Raw genomic sequence first — 20,757 nt, forward strand, 5'->3', positions numbered from 1 at the left:
GCAAACACTTATAAGAACACGAGTACAGATCCCTTTAATTGGGCTGTGAATTAGTACCAGGAAATAGACACAAGACCGATTAGTGATCGAATAAATGGTGGTTTGAGCATAAATGAGCACATAGAAGGTAGGCTCAGACATAGTCGCAGACGGTATGATCACTGTGCCAAGGTGACTTAGAATAAAGTTCTGTACCATTAGACTGAGATTAACTCGAGAATCAGCAAAGTCAGCAATAAAGGCTAGGATCTGGTGCAGTGTCCCCTGAGAGGTATCTCTTAGTAGAAGGAATCGGTGAAGGTCTCTGTGTAGCAGCTGTAAAGGGGCAGTCTTTAGTCCTAACTCTTTAGCCGGTTAGCGTTGGGGCCCTGTTGTACCGTTGGTGCGCATGAGAGTTGTCCCAGTCAAGCCTGCAGGCTACTAGATGGCTGTATGGTCAATTCTAAAACTTAGTAGGGCTGTTAAAATATTAGCCACACAGGGAGTACATTGTTTTCATTGGATGGGACGATGTACAGACTTGCATTGTGTAAAAGAGCAGTAAAGCAAAAACATTCTATAGATCTGCAAAACAGGAAGCAGACCTTTGTGTGTAAGGCCTAGTTTACACTTGCAGTAAGGGGGATGGTAAAAATTAAAAAAAATATAAAAATTAGTAGCCCTGGTCCACTACTTCAGCGTGACTTCAAAGCAACTATCATGCTTACTGACATCTCCTAGATTGTAAGCTCCAAGTAGCAGGGCCCTCGAGCCCCTCGTGTATTGAATCGTATTGTTACTGTACTGTCTCATGTACTGTCTCCCACCATAATGTAAAGCGCTGAGCAAACTGTCGGCGCCAGGGGCGGACTGACAACTCATGGGGCCCCGTGGCAATAGGGGATCATGGGGCCCCTGTGTCCTTGCCCAAACTCAAAAAAGCCTATGAAAAAGGTACCAGGGGCATCTCATGGGGCCCCCTACTGACCCGAGTTTCCAAATGGTTAGTCTGCCCCTGCCGCTGCCCTGTTTGTTGGGCAGTACCAGAAGTAGCCCATTCCAGTGAAAGGGGCTGCGCTGCAACCGCCCTGCAGCTGTGTGCAGTGTATTGGTGCGGATTTCGGAGGGATGAAACAAGCAACGAGGAGGCGACATATCGTCTCCCATCCACCTGTCCTCCTCCCTCTGAAAATCAATCCACAATTGAGCGGAAGGGGCTGTCGCATGTGTAAACGGCCCCAATTGGGTTTGTACAGTAACAAGCTTAACACAGCTGGACTCATTTACAAGCTATAAATAGAAACAGGTTTTAAAATATAAATTGAGATCATTTACATCATCTTTAGTTCATATCTACAAATGATTTGACACGGCTGGAGAATCCCTTCCTCCTATAAGCAGTCACAGTTATAGATGGCAGTTTTCCATTGTAGGATCCGAGCTGCAGTATATTCTGTTTGTAAATCCTATTCTTTGCTGTCCCATAGATGTGCTACAAACTGTGATTGCTGTAATAATTCTTCACTTCAAAGCAGCCCGGTGCCAGTGACACCAACACTGGAGAATTTACACCCTACCAATGGGAGTCTGTTTGTGTGTGTATATGTATGTTTGTGTGTGTATATGTATGTTTGTGTGTGTGTAAGTATGTGTATTTGCATGTGTGTGTGTGTATGTATATATATATATATATATATATACACTGTATATACATATCAGTTTTGGCTGCTTTGGTAGTAATGAAATTAACAACAGGTGCACTAGATGGGCAGCAATGAGACAACCCCCAAAACAGGAATGGTTTTACAGATGGAGGCCACTGACATTTTTTCCCCACTCGCCTTTTCTGACTGTTTTTCATTAGTAATGCATTTGGCTAGGGTCGATGTCACTACTGGTAGCATGTGGGGATACCTGGACCCTACAGGTACACAGGCAGTCCAGCTCCTCCAGGATGGCACATCAATACATGCCATTGTCAGAAGGTTTGCTGTGACTCCCAGCACAGCCTCAAGAGCATGGAGGAGATTCCAGGAGACAAGAGCATGGAGGAGATTCCAGGAGACAAGAGCATGGAGGAGATTCCAGGAGACAAGAGCATGGAGGAGATTCCAGGAGACAAGAGCATGGAGGAGATTCCAGGAGACAAGAGCATGGAGGAGATTCCAGGAGACAAGAGTATGGAGGAGATTCCAGGAGACAAGAGCATGGAGGAGATTCCAGGAGACAAGAGCATGGAGGAGATTCCAGGAGACAGGCAGTTACTCTAGGAGAGCTGGACGGAGCAGTAGAAGGTCCTTAACCCATCAGCAGAGCCGGTATCTGCTCCTTTGTGCAAGGAGGAACAGGATGAGCACTGCCAGGGCCCTACAAAATGACCTCCAGCAGGCCACTGGTGTGAATGTCTCTGACCAAACAATCGGAAACAGACTTCATGAGGGTGGCCTGAGGGCCCGACGTCCTCTAGTGGGCCCTGTGCTCACTGCCCAGCATCATAGAGCTTAATGGGCATTTGCCATTGAGCACCAGAATTGGCAGGTCCACCACTGGCACCCTATGCTTTTCACAGATGAGAGCAGGTTCACCCTGAGCACATGTGACAGACATGAAAGGGTCTGGAGAAGCCGTGGAGAACGTTCTGCTGCCTGTAACATGGTTCAGTATGACCGTTTTGGTGGTGGGTCAGTGATGGTCTGGGGAGGCATATCCATGGAGGGACGCACAGACCTCTACAGGCTAGACAATGACACCCTGACTGTCATTAGGTATCGGGATGAAATTCTTGGACTCATGGTCAGACCCTGCGCTGGTGCAGTGGGTCCTGGGTTCCTCCTGGTGCAGTGGGTCCTGGGTTCCTCCTGGTGCAGTGGGTCCTGGGTTCCTCCTAGTGCTGTGGGTCCTGGGTTCCTCCTGGTGCAGTGGGTCCTGGGTTCCTCCTGGTGCAGTGGGTCCTGGGTTCCTCCTAGTGCTGTGGGTCCTGGGTTCCTCCTGGTGCAGTGGGTCCTGGGTTCCTCCTGGTGCAGTGGGTCCTGGGTTTCTCCTGGTGCAGACAATGCCCAGCCTCATGTGGGGAGAGTATGCAGGCAGTTCCTGGAGGATGATGGAATTGATACCATTGAATGGCCCCCACTCTTTCCTGACCTAAATCCAATAGAATCCCTCTGGGATATCATGTTTCGGTCCATCCAACACCACCAGGTTGCACCTCAGACTGTCCAGGAGCTCAGTGATGCCCTGGTCCAGATCTGGGAAGAAATCCCCCAGGACACCATCCGTTGTCTCATTAGGAGCCTCCCCCGACATTGTCAGGCATACATACAAGCACGTGGGGGCCACACAAACAACTGAGGACCATTCTGAGTTGCTGCAATGACATATCAGCAAAATGGACTCGCCTGCTGCATCATTTCTTCACTTTGATTTTCGGGGCATCTTAGAATTCAGTCCTCTGTAGGTCGATCATTTTCATTTCCATCCAACGATGGGCCATCCTTACGTTCCTCACCCATCCCCCGTCCATGTCAGTATAGAGATCCAGCAGGAGATTTTTGCTCATTGAGATCTAATGGGTTTTCAAATGTTCCTTTAATTTTTTTTGAGCAGTTTATACATATATGAGTGTCTGTGTGTGTGTATGTATGTGCATGTGCATGTGTATGTGTGCATGTGTGCGTGTATGTATGTACGTGTGCGTGTGTGTATGTATGCATGTGTGTGTGTGTGTGTATGTGTGTGTGTGTGTGTGTGTATGTATGTGTGCGTGTGCATGTGTGTGTATATGTGTGTGCGTGTGTATGTGTATATGTGTGTGTATATGTGTGTGTATGTGTGCAGGGGCGGACTGACAACTCGTGGGGCCCCCGGGCAATAGGAGATCATGGGGCCCCTGTGTCCTTGCCCAAACTCAAAAAAGCCTATGAAAAAGGTACCAGGGTCATCTCATGGGGCCCCCTACTGACCCCGGGCCCTCGGGCAGTGCCCGAGTTTCTAAATGGTCAGTCCGCCCCTGTATGTGTGTGTATGTATGTGTGTATGTGTATACGTGTATGTGTGTGTGTGCGTGTATGTATGTATGTGTGTATGTGTGTATTTGTGTGTGCATGTGTGTGCGTGTATGCGTGTATGTGTGTGTGTGTGTGTGTGCGTGCATGTGTGTGCGTGTATGCGTGTATGTGTGTGTGTGTGTGTGCGTGTATGTGTGTGTGTGTATGTGTGTGTGTGATATGCTTTTTAAAAAGCAAATTGGTTTTTCAGGGACCATAGCCAGAGCGGCCGGGAAGTCTAAATCCTACCCAATGCCGGAGGGTCTCATTCAGCCGGGTTGAAAATGTAAAGGTTTATTTATTTATTTTTAAATTGATAGCTGAGAATAAAAGAGAATGGCAGTAGAAGCTGATCGGGAATGAATAAAGTCTCCTTTTAAGCTGAAATAATGCACCCTTCCTCCCAGAAAAGCTGGGCTGTAATTGCTTGCAATCACTCGGCACAAATTGTCTGGCTGAATTTGCTTTTTAATTTTGTATAATCTGGTCCATTTCGCTCTCTCTGTCTTTGAGCTTAACCTGACTCTCTCTCTCTCTTTTTCTCCTTTTTTTTTTTTTTTTCCTTTTTTTGCTCTTGGTTTAATTCTTGGGCGCAGTTAAGAAAATAGTGATATTTCCCAATGATATTTGATGGCTTTTATTAAGCGGCGGTGCTTAAAAGATAGAATGAAAATGAAGGGGCTGCGGCGCCGCAGTCTCAGGTCCTGCCTTTGAAAGACTATTACATATGTCCAGCTTAAGACCTTGACCCGGCTTTCTGTTTTTTTTGCATATCCAGGCCCAGTGCGGGATTTTGTTTCTGATTAAAAAAGGTAGACATTTTCATACGGGCTTCGTGACCTCTGCCACATCTTGTCTGCCGGCTGCTAGTCACCGCAGTGTACTTAAAGGAGATGTCCATCTTGAGGTGACATTTATTTGTCACCTTGTAGATTTGGTGTTGCATCTGTTACTAGTATATATTTCTATATATGTATCATTTTAATTATTGTTTAAATATTTCTTGGCGCCCAGTTTTCCAGCTAGTGAGGGAGACTGCAACCCCAATCCAGGGGCGGACTGACCATTTGGAAACTCAGGCACTGCCCGAGGGCCCGGGGTCAGTAGGGGGCCCCATGAGATGCCCCTGGTACCTTTTTCATAGGCTTTTTTGAGTTTGGGCAAGGACACAGGGGCCCCATGATCCCCTATTGCCCATGAGTTGTCAATCCGCCCCTGGTGGCACATCATAATGCATGTTAAGTTCCTTGGAGCACTGATGTTCTATTCATTCTGAATGGCACCCTGTGACAGGAGTGACTTTGGGTGGGGGGCCCATGGAACACAGCCCCCTTTGGAGGGGTGGGGAGACCCCTGTCTCAGCTCCCCTTATCCCTCCTATATGTAAGTCACCCTGTGCCTGTTAGGGGTACAGGGTGGAATGTCCTGATATTGTGTAGACATGTATAGGTGGGGTGTGGGGGTTGTTCATTGTTTACTGCCATGTGGTGCATCCCATTGTTCTATTGTGTGTCTTGCTTGGGAGCAAACTATTATGGGATGTATGTGTTTATGTGTATTGGCTTGGTGGGGGGTATCTGCTGATGTGTCTCTTGTTGCTAGATTTGGTTTGCCCCACCCTGTGTCCTTATGCAGGGAGGGGGGGGGGGGGTTGTTCCCTTGAATGTTTATATCTTGTGTCTGTGTTAAAATAAAGCAGTCTATTTCCTGATTTTACTTTGAGTGGTGTCCGTGGATCTGTGTTCGGACAGGGAAGCGGGAATCTAACGGAAATACCCTAGTGCAGTCGGGGTCCGGTTCCGTTACACACCCCAACACACTTTTCCAGTGCACTCGCGTTGCACTGTGTTGTGCTGCCAAAAATGCTGCATGCACCATTTTTAGTCCATTGTGGTGCATTGGACAGTTCAGTCAAATGAAAGGGCTTCCCTAAGTCAGTGCACATTAATACGTGGTGCACGTAGCACACAGCAGTAGACTGGGATAGTGAGAATGGGCCCTTAAAGCGGTTGTAAACCCTCACATGTATCCAGTGAAGTGACTGGCCTCAGATGATACGCAGAATCTTCCTACATAAGTTGTATCTGTTTATCTACAGTATTCTCTATCTATCTATCCATTCAGTTGTATCTGACCCTTGGCGATTGCATGGACCGTCACTCATAAGTGCCCGAGTTTCCAAATGGTCAGTCCGCCCCTGTGTGCCACAGTGCATGTCCATTCCTTTAGTGTGTTGGGGTGTCATTGAAAATGAATGGCTTTGCAGTTCCCCAGCAGGTATCTAATGTGCATTAACATGCAGTGCAGTAATGCGCACGTCACCACAATACAACAGTGTGAACGGACCCTTAATTACCCTCTGAATGATATAATGCATTGAATCTCTTGAGTTTAAATAAACCCAACAGAGATTTTTTTACGGCAATCATAACAAAAATATTTGTTTCCACCAGGAATCTTCTCCTGCACTTGATCCGGTCACATCATCGACACCTGAAAACTTTCAAGACACACGGATGTTTGCGGTGGGACCGTCCACTTCACTTCCCTAAAGGTAATGAACACAATTTTGGTCATTTTTGGAAATGTGAAATGTTTAAAAGCCACAAAAAATTGTTTTGCAAATTTCAGTAGTGGTTGTGTTTTTCTTGACTTTGGATACTGAAAGGTCCATTGTGTAAGTTTTCATTGGAAACCATCTTGAGGCTATAATGTTGGGCCAAAACAAGTGTACCATACCGGACTTAGACTTCAGATCTGTTCTGTGAAGGCCTGCTGCTGTTTTGATGAATTCATGTCATAGCTGTCGTAGCTGGTCTTGGAACCCTCTGCTTTGGCACTGCCCGGCTGCCAGGAGCTTTCGAATGGTGATTGATGCTGTCATGGCACCAGTGGTGTATTTATTCCTTGTGCTGCTCTAGGCAACACTAAAATTGGACACCCCAACCCCACCCCACCATCAAAATTTCACCACCACTACCACCAGCTTCCACCACCGCTGCTCACCGCCACCAAATGCCTCGTGGTAAACACCCCACTGGGCACTGTTAATAATGAAGACTCAAATGTCTCCACTTGGCTGTCAAGGTGCCCAAGCTTGTGTCCTACCTGTGTCCCTGCATGGCATTCAGCATGTAAATAGTTAAATGGTTCTGCCGGTGTCCTGATGAGCTTGTAGCATGTAAGGAGTCCTAACTGTGTCCAGCTGTGCCCCTATCTTGGTTTGTAGACTGTAAGGGTTAACTGTAGTAGTCTCTTGGCGGGGCTCAGGCAGTGCCTCACCAGGTCCCCAGCCCTGCCAGTTGTGTCACCTCTTTCGGGGGGTGGCACCGCCCCCTGAAAATTGCTGCCCCAGGCAAACGTCTTGTTTGGTGCACCATGTTGGTGGTGGTCATTGGCAGATTCTGCATACCATAATAACCATTTTAAGCGAGGCTCACCAAATATGTCTTGTTCCTCCAAAGTCTTTGCTCAGGGTTGTTGTGAAAATAATTAGAATAAAGTTTCCCATGGCTGATGATTGTCCTCTCCAGCTTGTTTTTGCAGGATCCCTATTGGTTAACTGCACCGTTGAATACCCTGTTGCATTATATGTAACCAAAATGCTCATTTAAAAGCATCATTCGTGCTTTCATCGGTATAAGACCTCCTAGGTCAGGGGTAGGCAACCTGAGAGCCACAGGACTACAAGTTCCATCATGCCTCTGCAAGTCATAGCTGTAACTGTCAGTTTTGTAATCTTTGCAATGCCTCATGGGAAATGTAGTTCCACAAAGCTAGAGAGACGCAGGTTGCCTACCCCTGCCCTGGGTGATCAGTCCTTTTCTGATATTTGGATGACCAGCACCATGGTCAGTGATTCTGCAGACCAGTCGGCTGTTCTTGAGATCATAATGCTGTCTTCTCAAACCTGGCAGGACCCTGCCACCAGACAGCCAATATAGAGTGTCCCTTCAGCCAGGCTGTGACATGGACTCCAAAAGTACTCACCCATTTTGCAGTGAAGAAGAGAGAAAGGCCCTAGAACAGGGGTGTCAAACTGGCGGCCCTCCAGCTGTTTCGAAAATGCAAGTCCCATTATGCCTCTACATTTGGGAATCATGCTTGTAACTGTCAATGTTGCAATGCCTCATGGGACTTGTAGTTTGGCAACAGCTGGAGGGCCACAAGTTTGACACCCGTGCCCTAGAACTTGGCACATCATGTGACCATGGATTAAGATAAGTAATACAGCAATTAGTTGAGGGAAGGGCAAAATCTAGGGTTTCTTCAGAGGTTTCTAGGGGCTCTTTAAACAGTGGCTGATTGACTTCCTATTTCAGCCTTTCTCAACCTTTTCAACACAGAGGAACTCTTGAAATAACTCCCAATTTTGGGGAACCCCTGCTAAAAACGACTATATCTACAACTCATGATACATTAGTGTGGTGGTCAGTGGGAAGAATGCTCCTTACACTTGTGGTCATTGGAAATAATTCCCCTTTACAGATAGTTACAAAGACCAATGGGGTCAGTGGGAACTTATCTGAAAGGCAGAAGTTGCTCATTGCTCAGGAAACTCCTAGCAACCTCTGGAGGAACCCTAGGGTTCCATGCAATCCTGGTTGAGAACCCCTGTCCTATTTGATGGTGCCTGCATGGTTCTGGGGTCAGTACCACTTTGCATAGCCAGCTGCAGGACCCCAATGATTTTTTTTAGCTGTCTGTGAGGGTAGCATTCTTTCCACTGGCCAACAAAGAGTATTTTCCCAGTGACACCCAATGAATTGGTTTTACCAAGGGTTCACCGATACATTAAAAATGATTTCATGGCTTCATCTGGGATATTAAGCTCAAGAAATTCTGTTCTACAGGGCCAATGCTAAAAATGGCTGACCTACAAGGTGTCACGATTTATCCTGCAGTTTTTCTGCCTGTGTATTTTTACCTCCTTGCTGTAGTGGTTCTAATAGACCTCTAATTTCTTTCACATGTGTTCTTTGGCTTCTGCGTTCACCTATGGGGGTCGCCTGCTATACTGAGGGTTTTTTTTTCTTTCTTTTATCATTTTCTGGCCTGCTTCCTAGTTTGCTTTTTTATATAAAACAAGCCGAGTGCAGCCCGCGTTCCCTGAGCAGCTTCCTAGTTCTCTGAGCTCCTTTTTGTCTATTGTTTCGTGTATTCATTGTCTGACTTTCCATGTACAGATCCCGGATTTGTCTTCCATTTGTGCTTCTCTGCTGCCTGCCCTGACCTCAGCTCGTTTCCCAGATTCTCTTCTGTCTCCGGTCACTGTATTAGGTACACCTTGATAGTACCGGGTTGGAACCCCTTTTGCCTTCAGAACTGCCTCAAATCTTCCTGGCATGGATTCAACAAGGTGCTGGAAACACTCCTCAGATATTCTGGTCCATTGTTGACATGAGTTACTGTTTCCTTTCTATCATCTCCAACCAGTCTGCCCATCCTCCTCTGACCTCTGACATCAACAAGGCATTTTTGTCCACATAACTGCCGCTCACTGGATATTTTCTCTTTTTTGGACCATTCTCTGTAAACCCTAGAGATGGTTGTTCATGAAAATCCCAGTAGATCAGCAGTTTTTGAAATACTCAGACCAGCCCGTCTGGCACCAACAACCATGCCACATTCAAAGTCACTTAAATCCCCTTTCTTTCCCATTCTGATGCTCGGTTTGAACTTCAGAAAGTCATCTTCACCACATCTAGATGCCTAAATGCATTGAGTTGCTGCCATGTGATTGGCTGATTACCAATTTGTGTTACCAAACAATTGAACAGGTGGTCCTAATAAAGGTACACCTAATATAGATGGCCGGTGAATATAGAGACATGGTTTGATGAGTTTGGTGTGGAGGAACCTCAGTGGCATGCACAAAGCCCTGGCCTCAACCCTACTGAAAACCTTTGGGTTCACATTCCACAATATTGTGGAAAGGCTTATCAAACTAATGTAGACTGGTACAGACCTACCTCCAAGCATTATCCCCCCCCCCCCCATCCACCTCCTAGTACTGCTCCTTTTAGAGAATACAGAACAAAGTATACTTTTGTGGTGTTAAGTAATATGTATGGAACTGGTTAATAATAATAGAACCCAACCCAGCAACAACATATCTGCCAGCAACAATAGATTCTTCTCAGCAACAAAAGACCCCCCCCCCCCCCAGGAACAAAATACCACCCTCCAGCAAAAATAGACCTCACCAGCAACAATAGATTTGTCCCAGCAACAATAGACCCCTGCTGGCAACAATAGATCCCCCAGCACCAGGCATCAATAAAGCCTCCCCTCCCTCAGCAGTGGACCCCCCAACAACATAACCCCAGAGCGACAAAAGATCCCCAACCAGCAACAATAGATCCCCTTGCAATGGTAGATCCCTCCAGAAACAGTGGACCCCAAACAACACAACACCCCCAGTTACAACAGATCCCCAGCAGTCACCATCAGTAGACCCTCCAGCACACCCCAACCCCATTTGCCAGAACAAACATACTGTGCTGGAGGTGCTGGAATGGCGTTCCCCCATGTTCCAGCTGAAATAAAGCCCATGTTACAGTTGCAATGGATATGTGGGCAAGTGAGGGGTGGAGAGACTCTATACTAATGCCAATGGTTTTGAAATGGGATTTCCAAAAGATCATATAGGTGTAGTGGTCAGGTGTCCACAGGCTTATGGCCATTTCATGAATGCTGCTGCCAGTCTCATCCGCCTTACTAACCGTTCTGTATCTGCCACCCCTCTCTGCCAATCCCTCCACTGGCCTCCATTCAGTGTCCTCCACCCCTCTCTGCCAATCCCTCCACTGGCCTCCACTCAGTGTCCTCCACCCCCCTCTGCCAATCCCTCCACTGGCCTCCATTCAGTGTCCTCCACCCCTCTCTGCCAATCCCTCCACTGGCCTCCACTCAGTGTCCTCCACCCCTCTCTGCCAATCCCTCCACTGGCCTCCACTCAGTGTCCTCCACCCCTCTCTGCCAATCCCTCCACTGGCCTCCACTCAGTGTCCTCCACCCCTCTCTGCCAATCCCTCCACTGGCCTCCACTCAGTGTCCTCCACCCCTCTCTGCCAATCCCTCCACTGGCCTCCACTCAGTGTCCTCCACCCCTCTCTGCCAATTCCTCCTCTGGCCTCCACTCAGTGTCCTCCACCCCTCTCTGCCAATCCCTCTACTGGCTTTCCATTGCCCAATGGATACAATTCAAACAATAACATATAAAGCCATTTATAACTCCGCCCCAAATTACATCACCGATCTTGTTTCTAAATATCACCCAAACCGTACTCTCAGCTCCTCGCAAGACCTCCTACTCTCTAGCTCCCTTGTCTCCTCCTCCCATGCTTGTCTCCAGGACTTCTCCAGAGTTTCCCCCATCCTCTGGAACTCTCTACCCCAATTTATCAGACTATCGCCTACTCTGCTCACTTTTAGGCGATCTCTGAAAACCTCTCTCTTCAGGGAAGCCTATCCTGCCCTCAGCTAATAATGGAATCTTCTACTCTTCCAACCAGTCCATCCCCCACAGTTACTACCTTTTGTACCACTAGCCCCTCCCTCCTAGATTGTAAGCTCCGAGGAGCAGGGACCTCCTATCCCTCTTGTATTGAACTGTATTGTTGCTGTATTGTCTCCCGTTATATTGTAAAGTGCTGAGCAAACTGTTGACGCCATAAATCCTGTATAATAATAATTTAGTGTGTAGATGTATGACGGAAGTACAGTTGATTATTAGTGCCATTCCTGTGGCCTCCATCCAGCAGGGTAGTCTGGTAGGACATCCCTAGCAATGCTCAGACAAGCTGCACATCACAATACAGCGATGTCATTATGTACAGGCTGATCTATGCGTCAGAGATTTCATCAGTGTACAGCTCGCTGGAGAAGGGACAACAGAATGCTTCCCATCACAGACACAGATTGAAAATCACCTGTTTATTTTCCTGCCAGCTGATTTAAATTCCGCAGATTGCACGGCTTTCATTTGAAATTCTAAGCAGTGGACAGGCAGGCAATCAGAAGTTTCAAATAAGCTGAAATGAATGAGCTGTAAAATAAAGGTCTCGTTTTTAGCCATAGCCGGGGCCCCTAGTATCTGTCTTCAGGAGTGATGCTGTCTGATATGATAAAAGTGTCAGCACGCCGTGGAAAACATGCTGATCTATGCAGTGGCCTTGACTAGAGCACCAGAGATAGGTCATCCAAATCCCCCCCCCCCCCTTACTATACTTAAATAAAACCATGACACCAATTTTGGAGTAAATGGCCAACATGGCCTTTTATTAACAAACATTTTTAACACCAACCATTCCTTATAACAGAAACATACAGAGTTGTTGTTGTTGGTCTTCGAAGGCACCCCCCAAAAATGATCTGAAATGCACCTGCGGACAACCATATTACACAAAGGCCTCCAGCCGCAACCAACCAGCTCGGAGACAACCATACCGTCCGCAGTGCAGCACCACCACCTTCCAGTTAAACCTTGGTTAACTGGAATGTCCCCGGGCACACCATACCACCGATGGGTCCCACACCATTATCTGTACCTCCAAGATAAGAACCGCCTCCAAGACCAACAACCGCCCAAGACCGAAACAACCCCCTGTCCCCCGAGAGGAACACAATACCCCCTATAACATGGGAGGGTGGGAGGGAATCTCACTCACCAACGTCCAGCTCCGAAATGATGCCTCCCCCCCCCGGGACACCCCACCCTAAGGTGCGGCAGAGCCCACCCACGCTCTCTCTCCACCAACCAGCACACCCAGCTATACTTTTCCACACCCCCCTGGCACATCATTAACCCTTTCTTATTCTCCTTCCCACTCTAGGCCTAGTCATGCCTGCCCTGCGCTAATTTTCCTTTCCTTTTTTCGCTACGGGCATTACTATACCTGAGGAGCTTTGTGTAACTCAGGCCACGCAAATGTCAAGATCTTTAGCTGCAGGTTCCTATAGTGAGCCAATGTTGGTAGTTTATATCATCTACCCATACAACAATTCTACATAATATAAACTTCATCAGGAAAGAGTGACACCATCAACTGGCTTTGCAATGGCCAAATCAGTTGGGTTTTGTAGCTGGGTTTTTGGTTGAGATACCAAGAACCAGGACCATCTTAATGCATGGGCATCCCTGGGTGCTGCCCAGGGGTTCCAGGTGCATCTGGGCCCCATGATAATCTTACATTAACATCATACTTGCCAACTGTCCCGGATTTGCTGGGATAGTCACACTTTTTACTAAGCTGTCCCGGGCTGGCCATGTCCTGGCAGCATCCAGGAATCTGAGCTGCGGGGACAGCAGCAGCCCATCACTAAATCGAAATGACATCCCCCCCCCCCCCACTACTATCTTCCTGCAGTTTCAGAACTTTGGAACTTTGCAGGGGTTAAGGAAGAACCCCTGCTAATACCTGAAGAGCTTTGTGTAACTCAGGCCACGCAAATGTCAAGATCTTTAGCTGCAGGTTCCTATAGTGAGCCAATGTTGGTAGTTTATGTCATCTACCCCTAAAACAATTCTACATAATATAAACTTCATCAGGAAAGAGTGACGCCATCAATTGGCTTTGCAATGGCCAAATGAGTTGGGTTTTGTAGCTGGGTTTTGGTTGAGATAGCAAGAACCAGGACCATCTTAATGCATGGGCATCCCTGGGCACTGCCCAGGGGTTCCAAGTGCATCTGGGCCCCATGATAATCTTACATTAACATCATACTTGCCAACTGTCCCGGATTTGCTGGGACAGTCACACTTTTTACTAAGCTGTCTCAGGATGGCCGTGTCCTGGCAGCATCCAAGAATCTGAGCTGCGGGGACTCCCACTGGCTTTCAGCTGCTGCAGAGAGAGACATGCAGGGGATCGGTTCCAGTAATTGCCCCCGTGCCACACTCATCACCCTCCCTGTGCACCTTATGTTTCCCCCTGCTGCCCAAGCCCCCCCTGTGTGCCCCCCCTGTCTGCAGTACACCCCTTCCCTCCTCTCCTTTCCACAAGCAGCTGTAAGCACACAATAGGATCCTTCAGAATGAAGAGTGGGGGATGGGTCTTGCAAATATGTCACATCTACCAGGCCCTTCCTTTCCTGAATTAACACAATTAGTGATCGGTACCAATCATTCATTGTGTTCATTCATAACTAAACCATGGTAAAATGTGTCTTCTTAGTGGGGGGGCTGTCAGGTTGGTTGTATAGGGCCTCAGGGTTGCCAACAGCAGCCCTGAGCGGTGCCGCAAAAAGTGAAAAGTGAACACAATTAGTGATCAGTACCAATCATTCATTGTGTTCATTCATAACTGAAGCATGGTAAACTGTGTCTTCTTAGTGGGGGGGCTGTCAGGTTGGTTGTATGGGACCTCGGGGTTGCCAACAGCAGCCCTGAGCGGCGCCGTAAAGTGAAAAGTGAACACAATTAGTGATCAGTACCAGTCGTTCATTGTGTTCATTCATAACTGAAGCATGGTAAACTGTGTCTTCTTAGTGGGTGGGGGGAGCTGTCAGGTTGGTTGTATGGGGCCTCGGGGTTGCCAACAGCAGCCCTGAGCGGCGCCGTAAAGTGAAAAGTGAACACAATTAGTGATCAGTACCAATCGTTCATTGTTTTCATTCATAACTGAAGCATGGTAAACTATGTCTTCTTAGTGGGTGGGGGGGCTGTCAGGTTGGTTGTATGGGGCCTCGGGGTTGCCAACAGCGCCGTAAAGTGAAATCAGTGCAATTCTTTTCAGTAATCTCCCGTGAGGTGGTGGTGTGATGATGCATCTTCAGATTCTCACTGGAAGTTGGCTGAATAATGGTGGCCATTACTCAACCCTAGATTAGGAGAGAACCATGGGAAGGGTGCGTGGAGCAGCATTTTTTTTATACACAGGAGCTGGGGTGAAGACTTTAAAAAAGAAATAGGCTACAAATAGGCTGAAAATGCAATTTAATGCACCATATGGATGTGAGATATTGGAAGACGCAATCAGCAGATAGTGACACCACCTCTGAACAGGCCACTCGTCAATTATATTTTCACTATTCGGTTTGCTGTGATTCTTTTTTATGTCACACTTTCCACAATATCTCCCTCTGCTCTCCCTTCATGTGTTTATAATTGGAACCTTTCAAGTGACCAGCGTAAAAAAAAAATTATATGTCACAGGCCCGATGACATCACTATTCGCAGATTATAACAATAGAACGCACCGGACTTTCTTTATATAATAACATATTATTAACGATTTATTGAGTAATATTGCATTGTTCATAAAATAAAGACTGGAAGTGGAATCGTTGCTTCTTTGTTGTTAAGCCCTCATTATGTCAAGAGCTTCTTACTGCATGATTATGTCTGTGTGACAATACCAAAGCCCTGTGGTAGGTATAATACCTTTATTCATGTTATTGCACAGCGGTTATACTTCTCAGAGTATGCTTATGTTAAACGATTTCCAGAAATTTCAACGCGTTGCATGTTTTTTTCCAGTTTACAATGGAAGCGAAATTCTGTGGATTATTTAGTTTTGTATTTGGAGAATCAGAGGCAGGAAAACGCTCAAGGAAAATCCATGGTAACAGAAAACACAGTAAATGGTTAAAATATAGAATAATAGAAAATAGTTTAAAATAAAAAAAAAAATACTTATAGAAAACCTCCAGTGAACGGTGAAAATGTCCCCTTCAGTTTTTCATAAAACAACTCAAAAGTAAAAATCAGACTTGCCTGAAAACAAAAGCCTAAATACTGAACTGGCCTACAACTCCTGTCTTTGAACTCCACTCAGGGGGGTATTTACCACAAGGCAAACAAGGCATTTGCCTAGGGCGGCATTTTTCAGGAGGGGGGCAGCACTGCACCTTGGAAGAAGGGATAGAAGAAGTGACACACGCAGCATGGGGACCTGGTGGGTTCCGAGAGATTCTGTGGGTTTCAAGACGGTGTATGCAGAGCCCAACTCTCGTTCCTGGGGATGTCCAGAGCTGTGAAGGTGAGTGTCTTTCTCTCTCTTGCCATGGGGGATGGTGGCTGGTGTATGGGGGGCAGTGGTAGTGGAAGGCTCGGGTGGAGGGCAGGGGTGTTCTTGGTCAATGTCAGGCTCTTTCTGCGGGGAGGTGCCCCAATTTTTGTGTTGCCTAGGGCAGCACAAAACCTAAATCCACCACTGGCTGTATAGTAATGCTGTATAGAACAGAATTCAAAAATTATTACAAAAGGACAACCTACTTCTGGAGGGAAGAGGAGGACCCCTCGTGCCATGAGACCAAAGAAAAAAAAGGTACTTACTGTATCCTATAAAAATTAAATAAAACAGAGAGGGGAGTGATGGGGTGGTGAGCAGGGGTGGACTGACCATTTAGAAACTCGGGCACTGCCCGAGGGCCCGGGGTCAGTAGGGGGCCCCATGAGATGCCCCTGGTACCTTTTTCATAGGCTTTTTTGAGTTTGGGCAAGGATACAGGGGCCCCATGATCCCCTATTGCCCGGGAGCCCCATGAGTTGTCACTCTGCCCCTGCCACCAACAGTAAAAAAATCGGCCGATTTTCGTCCCGTCTATGGCCTGGTCGAAAATCGGCCGTTTTAAAAAAAAAAAAGAAAAATCGGTCATTTGATCAGCCGACATTACCACCAAGCAGAGGCGGACTGACCATTTGGAAACTCGGGCACTGCCCGGGGTCAGTAGGGGGCCCCATGAGATGCCCCTGGTACCTTTTTCATAGGCTTTTTTGAGTTTGGGCAAGGACACAGGGGCCCCATGATCCCCTATTGCCCGGGGGCCCCATGAGTTGTCAGTCCGCCCCTGGTGGTGAGCTTTGGATTTGGGTTTAAAATGTATTCAAACTCAAAAACAAACGTTTATGATATTTTGGCTTAGCAATCCTTGGATGTGGTGGCTTCATTAGTTTTGCCCAATAATCCTTCCAGTATCAAGCACCTTGTCTTAGGGTGACATTGTGTCTGTGGATGAGCAGCATTGTCACCCTAGGATAGGAAGTAACTGAGGACTACACTATACCTTTCCTCTTCTCCATGACACAGGAGGCGGAGGTTTGTAGTTCACAGAGAGAACTGGGCAGAGCTGATAACAAACAACTCATCACAACACTAAATTGTTCAAGTTCATTGTTGGAGTTTTCTTGGCACAAGGTAAGTATGCTTATCTGATGGGCCGCTGGGGAAGCTGACCACAAGGGCTACTTGATCAGCACTCATAGAATGCCTTGTATTTTTTTTGAATGAGGTGGAGATCATGATGTCACCACCCCTACTCTCCACCTTATCCAACCAGAGAATGCTTCTGAAAAAAAGGCATCCTATAAATGGCTGTAGTGCCAAGAACCCAACCCCAAGATTGGGCAGAGAACCTGAGCATAGCCTAGAACAGCAATGGGCAAAGTACGTCCCGCGGAGCGTGTACGGCCCGGTGGACCTTTTAATCCGGCCCGCGGAGCGTGATACTGTCAGGATGGCTGTCAGGATGTGTGTAGGCGGGGCAGCGTGACGAACGTGAGGGGAGCTAGGCTTCTCTCACAGTCCGCCCTGAAGACCGGAACGGTGCGGGAACACGGCGAGAGGAACACGCGGAGCAAAGGTAAGTAAATTGACACAGGGGGGACTTGGGGACTTAATATGGGGGATGAATTAATATGGGGGATGAATTACTATATGGGGGATGAATTACTATGGGGGATGAATTACTATGGGGGATGAATTACTATATGGGGGATGAATTACTATATGGGGGATGAATTACTATGGGGGATGAATTACTATATGGGGGATGAATTACTATGGGGGATGAATTACTATATGGGGGATTAATTACTATGGGGGATGAATTACTATGGGGGATGAATTACTATGGGGAATGAATTACTATATGGGGGATGAATTACTATATGGGGGATGAATTACTATGGGGGATGAATTACTATATGGGGGATTAATTACTATGCTTACTATGGGGGAATATTACTATACTTACTATGGATGACACATACACATCATTCATCTACTCTTGGTCCGGCCCCCGGGTCCAATATATGAACCCATTGCGGCCCTCAAGTCAAAAAGTTTGCCCACCCCTGGCCTAGAAGATCGCGGCTATAACTACAGTAGTGCCAACTACTACAGGGAATGTGAGCACTCATAGAGGCTCATCAGGTATGGGATATGTATACCTACATTTTGCCAAGCTGGACCAAATGTGTAACGGAACCGGACCCCGACTTCACTAGGGTATTTCCGCTTCCCTGTCCGAACACAGATCCACGGACACCGCTCGAAGTAAAACCAGGAAATAGACTGCTTTATTTTAACAAAGACACAAGATATAAACATTCAAGGGAACAAACCACCTCCCTCCATATGGACACAGGGCGGGGCAAACCAAATCTAGCAACCAGTGACACATCAGCAGCCACCCCCCCCCCCACCAAGCCAATACACAAACACATACATCCCATAATAGTTTGCTCCCAAGCAAGACACACAATAGAACAATGGGATGCACCACATGGCAGTAAACAAAGAATAACCCCCCACCCCAATATTAGGACAGATCACCCTGTACACCTAACAGGCACAGGGTGACTTACACATAAGAGGGATATGGGGAGCTGAGACAGGGGTCTCTCCACCTCTCCAAAGTGAGCTGTGTTCCATGGGCCCCCCCACCCAAAGTCACTCCCGTCACAATATGCAATGATCATACCTGGTGTTCAGCAATATACAAAGTCAGTCGTAGAAGTCATATCAGGAATTTTTGTGCATACTGTTCATAAAGTGTCTTGTTCCTGTATCATATTACAAGCAGTCTATATCCTTTGTGACCGGGGCATTACTTTCAAATTCCACCGTTTTCAATGGGTACTGTGGTGATGGGGCTGGTGGAAGGAAAATGCCCAATATGATACAAAAGGGGTCATGTTAAAAGCCAAACCTTGCAAATTTTCTTGATAAATAATGTAAAGAAAGCCTGTCACCAAATATGCATGTAACTAATACAAGGCCATAAGAACAGGCACCTCCACCCACCTTTAATCCTCTCTGGAGTACACAGCATGTAGTCCTTCAGATTGATCTCCAGCATCCCACAGTGCAGTGCGGGTGTCTTAGCACCCAGTAGAGCAGTTGGCACATTGCACAGTGGGATACCTGGGGGAAGAGTCATCTGACTGGGAGATCAAGCTGAGGATTGCATGCTGTGAGTGCTCAGCAAAAGTTTTGTTCAGAAGACATTATATGAAATCTGTTCCTATGGGTTAGAAGTCTGAAGCTTTATTCCGTGACAGGTCCCCTTTGAATTGGCTTTTCACTTTTGCATTTTGGTAATGTTTGTTAAACTGTGTGATTTACCAAGTATTTTTCTTACGTATACAGTAATGCTTGTTTAGAATGGCACCCCAAGTATGGTAACTGGCAACGAAACTTCACAGCAGTACATTACGGCTCGTGTGATGTGGGCTTCAGAGATGGTGCAGGTACATTGCTGAATCTGGTGTGGTGCATTGGCAGCCCATTTGAAATAAATAGGCAAAGCAATGAACATAAACATGCAAAATACTGCAACAGAGTGAAGAAGTGTAAAGGGGCCTATGGACTTGTAATGCAAAGAGCAATAAATATGCTATAAACACATATATACTGTCCAGGGGCAGACTGACAACTCACGGGGCCCCCGGGCAATAGGGGATCATGGGGCCCCTGTGTCCTTGCCCAAACTCAAAAAAGCCTATGAAAAAGGTACCAGGGGCATCTCATGGGGCCCCCTACTGACCCCGTGCCCTCGGGCAGTGCCTGAGTTTCCAAATGGTCAGTCCGCCCCTGATACTGTCCTTTTGTACAGCTTCGGCAGATAAAGATGAACTACAAGCAACCAAGTCTAAATTTAGACCAGTATTATTCCTCTAAAGCTGGGGTTGCGGGCTGCATCAGCAGTATGGCTGCCCTCAAAGGGCTAGTTGTATATGGGGTGCGCTATGTACAGAGTGCAGGGTTCAGGGTTACGCTATGTACAGAGTGAGCTAAATACAGAGTGCAGAGCTCAGGAGTGTGTTACCTACAGAGTTCAGGAATATGCTACGTGCAGAGTTCAGGAGTGTGCTGCGTACAGAGTGCAGAGTTTAGGAGTGTGCTGCGTACAGGGTGCAGAGTTTAGGAGTGTGCTGCGTACAGGGTGCAGAGTTCAGGAGTGTGCTGCGTACAGAGTGCAGAGTTTAGGAGTGTGTTATGTAGAGAGTGCAGAGTTCAGGGGTGTGCTAGGTACAGAATGCAAGGTTCAGAAGTGCATTATGTACGGAGCTCAGAGTTCAGGAGTGTGCTAGGTAAAAAAGCAGGGTTTAGGATTGTGTTATGTACAGACTGCAGAGTTCAGGAGTACGCTACATACAGAGTGCAGAATTCAGGAGTGCACTACGTACAGTGTGCAGAGTTCAGAGGTGCGCTAGGTACAGAATGCAGGGTTCAGAAGTGCATTATGTACAGAATGCACAGCTCAGGGGTGTCCTATGTAAAAAAGCAGGAAGAATGGACAGGTCCAAGGACCCCGAGTATGGAGGAAGAATGGAGAGGCCCAAGGACCCCGAGTATGGAGGAAGAATGGAGAGGCACAAGACCCCGAGTATGGAGGAAGAATGGAGAGGCACAAGGACCCCGAGTATGGAGGAAGAATGGAGAGACCCAAGGACCCCGAGTATGGAGGAAGAATGGAGAGGCCCAAGGACCCCGAGCATGGAGGA

At 47.2% G+C, this 20,757-nt stretch overlaps 1 long non-coding RNA gene across 1 annotated transcript in view; it reads left to right on the forward strand.

Moving 5' to 3' along the window:
- LOC149434366 (uncharacterized) overlaps nucleotides 1-20,757 on the forward strand; it is a 269,939-nt gene that overhangs the window by 39,167 nt on the left and 210,015 nt on the right. Inside the window, exon 2 of the long non-coding RNA XR_016308760.1 lies at nucleotides 6,476-6,576. This is a non-coding gene — a long non-coding RNA (uncharacterized LOC149434366). The remainder of the gene's footprint in view (nucleotides 1-6,475; nucleotides 6,577-20,757) is intronic.

Source organism: Staurois parvus, unplaced genomic scaffold (assembly GCF_062004578.1).
Source record: "Staurois parvus isolate SC_StPar_1 unplaced genomic scaffold, SC_StPar_1.0 ptg001764l, whole genome shotgun sequence".
Lineage (NCBI taxonomy): Eukaryota > Metazoa > Chordata > Amphibia > Anura > Ranidae > Staurois > Staurois parvus.